Below are 6,000 nucleotides of genomic sequence, written 5' to 3' on the forward strand. Positions count from 1 at the left end.
GGCGAACGGCACGGGTCATTTGCTTGCGAATCCAATCGGCTGGGAGGCCTTTACTATTCGGGCGCTTGGTTCGGATAATCCATATGCCCTTTTCACCTAGCTTGGAGAACGTACTCCTGGCCGAACAGCTCAGGGTCTGCTTCGTCGAGCATTTTGGCTCGGATAATTTACCTCCATCCGGAAGGTACTGGGTCTTCGATCTTCGAGCGCTTGGCTCGACCCATTTACCTCCGGCCAAACGACGCGGGGCCTTCGTTCCTTGTTGACGATGCCTTATATTTGTTCTCTTGATTTTTCATTTCTGCATTTCAAGTATTCAGTCGAAAAAAGTACACAGGATGATTTACATTGGCACACCTTTCACCCCGCCCGGTAAGGCTGGAGGTGGTTCGCGCTCCACGGTCTATCTAGCTGTCGGCCGTCCTCATCCTCCAAATAATATGCGCCCGAGCGGAGCTTTTCGATGATTTTGAACGGGCCTGCCCACGGCGCTTCAAGCTTGCCGACGTCGCCGACCGGTTTGACTTTCTTCCAGACAAGGTCGCCGACCTGGAATGATCGGGGAATGACGCGGCGGTTGTAGTTTTGCTTCATTCGTTGACGGTATGCCATCAACCGAACGGATGCCTTGGCTCGTTCCTCGTCAATCAAATCCAGCTCCATGTTCCTCCGATCGGCGTTGCCTTCATCGTACAATTGGACCCGGACGGACTCGACGCCGACTTCAACCGGGATGACTGCTTCGCCGCCGTACACCAGATGAAAAGGTGTGACGCCCGTCGCTTCCTTAGGAGTCGTCCGGATGGCCCATAAAACGCCCGGCACTTCATCCGGCCAACTTCCTCCCACGTGGTCGAGCCGAGCGCGCAGAATACGGAGAATTTCCCGGTTGGCTACTTCGGCTTGACCGTTGCTTTGGGGGTAAGCCACGGACGTGAAGTGTTGCTCAATGCCATAGCTTTTGCACCAATCTTCTAGCACCTTCCCTGTGAATTGCCGCCCATTGTCGGAAACCAATCGGCGAGGGATACCGAACCTACAGATGATGTGTTGCCATATGAATTTTTTGACCATCTGTTCGGTGATCCTGGCTAGTGGCTCGGCTTCCACCCACTTGGAGAAATAATCGACCGCCACCAGCAAAAATTTCCTCTGCCCGGTCGCCATCGGAAATGGACCCACGATATCCATTCCCCATTGATCGAACGGACATGAGACGGTTGATGTCTTCATCTCCTCTGCCGGTCGGTGGGAGAAGTTGTGATACTTCTGGCACGAAAGGCATATAGATACTGTTCGAGCGGCGTCTATTTGTAAGGTCGGCCAAAAGTATCCAGCTAGCAGGATCTTCTTAGCTAATGATCGTCCGCTCGGATGCCCTCCACACGATCCTTGATGTACTTCTTGGAGAATGTAAGCCGAGTCTTCCGAGCTCACGCATTTCAACAGCGGACGTGAGAAAGCCTTCTTGTAGAGCTGATCACCGATGAGTGTGAACCGACCGGCCCTCCTCCTGAGCAGCTGGGCTTCATCCCGATCGGCCGGTGTGGCTCCCGAGCGGAGGAACTCTATGATGGGTGTCCTCCAGTCGCTTGGAAACGTGAGGCTTTCCATCCGGTCGACGTGCGCTACCAGCAATACTTTTTCAATTGGTTGCTGAATGGTGACCGGCACTATAGAACTTGCTAGTTTGGCCAAGTCATCGGCTACCTGGTTCTCCGTTCGGGGAATCTTTCGAATAAGGACCTCTCGGAAAGTAGCTTTGAGTTTTTCAAAGGCTTCAGCGTAGAGCTTAAGCCGAACGCTGTTGATTTTAAAGGTGCCAGAAAGTTGCTGAGCGGCCAACTGTGAATCCGAATAAAGTGTCACCCGACCGGCTCCTACATGTCGTGCTGCCTGCAGTCCGGCTATGAGGGCCTCATACTCTGCTTCATTGTTGGTGGCTTTGTAGTCCAGCCGGACAGATAAGTGCATCTTTTCTTCTTGGGGTGAGAGTAGCAGTATTCCAATCCCACTTCCGAGCCGAGTGGAAGACCCATCCACATATATCCTCCACATAGCTTCCGGCTCTGGCCTCTACACTTCGGTCACAAAATCATCCAAGGATTGCGCTTTGATCGCCGAGCGGGGCTGGTATTGGATGTCAAATTCACTTAGTTCTGTCGTCCACTTGATGAGCCGTCCGGACGCTTCTGGATTCAACATCACTCTTCCTAGTGGACTGTTTGTCCGGACGATGATGGTGTGAGCCAAGAAATATGGTCGAAGGCGCCGAGCGGCTAGAACCAAAGCAAAGGCCAACTTCTCGAGCCCGGTGTAACGAGATTCAGCATCTTTTAAAATGTGGCTTAGAAAATACACCGGTTGCTCTTCGCCGCTCGCCCTCACAAGTGCTGAGCCTACAGCATGTTCAGTTGACGACAGATAAATATAAAGTGACTCACCCCCGATCGGCTTGGCTAGTATAGGCAAAGAATTAAGATATGTCTTCAATTCTTCAAATGCTCGATCGCATTCCTCGTCCCAGTGAAATTTAGTGGCCTTGCGCAAAATTTTGAAGAATGGTAGGCTCCGGTCGGCGGTTTGGGAGATGAATCTGGATAAAGCAGTTATCCGACCGGTCAATCGCTGCACTTCCCTTGTATTCCTTGGAGGCGGCATGTCTTGCAGAGCTTTCACCTTGCTGGGATTGGCTTCAATTCCCCGCTCGGTCACTATGTACCCCAAGAAACGCCCTCCTTTTGCTCCGAACAGGCACTTTTGAGGATTTAGCTTGACTCCATATTTGCGCAGCGTTCGGAAGGTTTCTTCCATGTCCTTGAAGAGGTCGGCCGCTCGGGCGGACTTGATAAGGATGTCGTCCACATAAACTTCCAGATTCCGCCTGATCTGCTCTCTGAATACTTTGTTCATCAAGCGTTGATAAGTGGCCCCGGCATTCTTCAATCCGAACGGCATCACATTATAGCAATATGTGCCGTCGGCCGTTACGAAGCTTACTTTTTCTTGATCTTCCCGGGCGAGTGGCACTTGATGATACCCTTGGTAGGCGTCGAGCATACAAATTAATTCGCAGCCAGCCGTAAAGTCCACCAGCTGATCTATCCGGGGCAGGGGATAAAAATATTTGGGGCATGCTTTGTTTAAGTCCCGAAAATCAATACAGACTCTCCACTTGCCGCCCGGCTTGGAGACTAATACTACGTTAGCCAACCAACTCGGAAACTGTACTTCTCGTATATGGTCGGCCTCCAGAAGCTGCTCGACCTCCGCTCGGATGATGGAGTTCTGCTCGGCGCTGAAATCTCTTTTTCTCTGCTTTATCGGCCGAGCGTCCGGTCGGACATGCAACTCATGCTGTGCTATGCTCGGCGAAATTCCAGGCAATTCATGTGTCGACCAGACGAATACATCATGATTTCGTCGGAGGCATTGGATCAGCTCCTCCTTCTGCTTCTCCTCCAGATCAGAGGCAACAAAAGTCGTGACCTCCGATCGGGTCGGATGAATCTGCACCTCCTCTTTTCCTCATAAATTAAGGCGGGTGGCTTTTCAGTGATAGCATTTACCTCGATTCGAGGTGCCTTCCGAGCGGAGTTGGATTCTGCTCGGACCATCTCTATGTAACACCGCCGAGCTGCTAACTGATCTCCCCGTACCTCTCCCACCTTGTCTTCGACGGGGAACTTCATCTTCTGGTGGAAGGTTGAGACGACTGCTCGGAATTCGCCGAGCGCCGGTCGTCCCAAAATTTATTGTCCTGGTCCTCCTGAGCGGCTCCTCTCCCAGCGAGGTAGCCAGCCGGATTTGTCCGACCGGCTGAACTTCGTTGCCCGTAAACCCGTAGAGCGGGGTCATCATGGGAAGTAGCTCGGCTCGATCAATTTGCAGCTGATCGAACGCCTTCTTGAATATGATGTTGACCGAGCTCCCTGTGTCAACAAATACGTGGTGAATAGTGTAATTTGCTATTACCACTTTAATGAGCAGAGCATCGTCGTGGGGCACTTCAACTCCTTGTAAGTCCCCGGGCCCGAAAGTGATTTCCGGTCCACTTGCCCGCTCTTGGCTGCAACCGACTGCGTGGATCTGGAGCTGCCGGACGCTGCCTTTCTGGCTCGGTTGGAATCTCCTCCGGTCGGCCCACCAGCAATAACATTGATCTCGCCGCGGGAAGTATTGCTCCTATTTTCCTCTTCCCGAGTGGCCGGTCGGGACCGTTCTCTGGATGCTCGGCGATTCTCCTGTATTGGAGATCGCTGTCGATCGGATGTCTGTTGATATCGCCTCTCGGTGCGCTGCCGATCGGACGTCTGTTGATGTCGCCTCTCGGTGCGGGTCCGGTCGGCTTCATGGGTCCTGTGTCTCCTGTCGATGGAAGGAGACCGTCGTTCGACATTTCTAGGAACGGGATTAGCCACGAAGGGAAGACTTCGACAATCCCTCGTGTTGTGCGTATCCGTCCGGTGGAAGGAGCAGAACATAGGGGTCCATCTCTTCTTTGGCTTAGGCCGAGTGACAGCTACCTCTTGTACATGGGACCTCACACGAGGGGAGCGGGTTGCTTCGGCCCTTGGTCCCCTCGGCGGTTGATGAGTGGCTAAGGGTCTCTGCTCGGCATGAGGAGCCCGTTCGGTTGGTGTTTCTTTTTTCCTGGCTGCCTGCGCTTCTTCCACATTGATATATTCATTGGCCCGGTGCAGCATATGATCATAATCTCGGGGCGGCTTTCGGATGAGCGACCGGAAGAAGTCCCCATCCACAAGGCCTTGCGTGAAGGCATTCATCATTGTCTCCGATGTAGCTGTGGGAATATCCATCGCCACTTGGTCGAATCGCTGGATGTAAGCTCGAAGCGATTCTCTCGGCTCTTGCTTGATTGTGAACAAGCTGACACTTGTCTTCTGATAACGCCGACTGCTGGCGAAGTGGTGGAGGAAGGCCGTTCGGAAGTCCTTGAAACTAGTGATAGATCCGTCCGACAGCCTCCAAAACCACCGTTGAGCCGATCCCGATAAAGTGGTAAGAAAGACTCGGCACTTTACTCCATCTGTATACTGATGGAGCGTAGCTGTGTTATCGAACTTACCCAGATGATAATCCGGGTCTGTTGTTCCATTGTACTCGCCGATCGTCGGAGGCACGTAATGCTTGGGCAAAGGGTCTCGTAGAATAGCCTCCAAGAATTGGCGATTGATCCGCTCGGAAGATGAATCCTCTCGGGGAGCTTTCCCCTTTCTGTCTTCTCGCCTAGGCATTTCGTCGGAAGAAGATCCTCTATCTCTCCGAGCTGGTACGTCTTCAGGGGTGCGGAATAAGGCCCGATGGAATGCGACGGTGGCTTGAGGTGCTTCCGCTCGGCCACCCGACGCAGATGTTGCTTGCTGCTCCGACCGCTCGGCTGACGCTTTTTGTTTTTGCTCCACAAGTTTGGCAGCCCTCATCTCGACCAGAGCGTCTAACTCTTCTTGTGAGAGTGCCACATTGTGTATTCTTCCAGCCTCGTCCATTGTCTCTGTTCGGATGCAGGTGCGTTCCCACAGACGGCGCCAAATTGATCCTGTCCGAACCAGGGGTCAACGAACGCTGGGGATGTGGCGCTCCCTGCTGGATCCTCGAGTCCTCCGGCGAACCTGCAACAAAACCGAGCCGGGAGGGGTGTCCCGGCGACGGCCCTCCGACGCTCAAATCAGGCGAGGAAATAGATGAAGAGGTGTCTCAGAAACAGAAGACCTGTGTACCTCCGGTGAAGAAACGGAGACCTTATATAGACCTCTCCAAGGAGCCTGGGCGCGCCAATCGAAGCAATCTACTGTTTTCGACCATGCCCAGGTATGGGTCTGTCAGAAGGACTATGCCCAGATATGGGTCTGTCAGAAAGACGTCCATAAGGCCATACCGCTACTGTATCAACCTCTCCATGATGTGACGGCGAGATCCTCCATCGTGCACTCTTGTGTACGGCATAATCATCAGACATGCCTTTGCTGACATCCCATA

Source organism: Zingiber officinale, chromosome 3A (assembly GCF_018446385.1).
Source record: "Zingiber officinale cultivar Zhangliang chromosome 3A, Zo_v1.1, whole genome shotgun sequence".
NCBI lineage: Eukaryota > Viridiplantae > Streptophyta > Magnoliopsida > Zingiberales > Zingiberaceae > Zingiber > Zingiber officinale.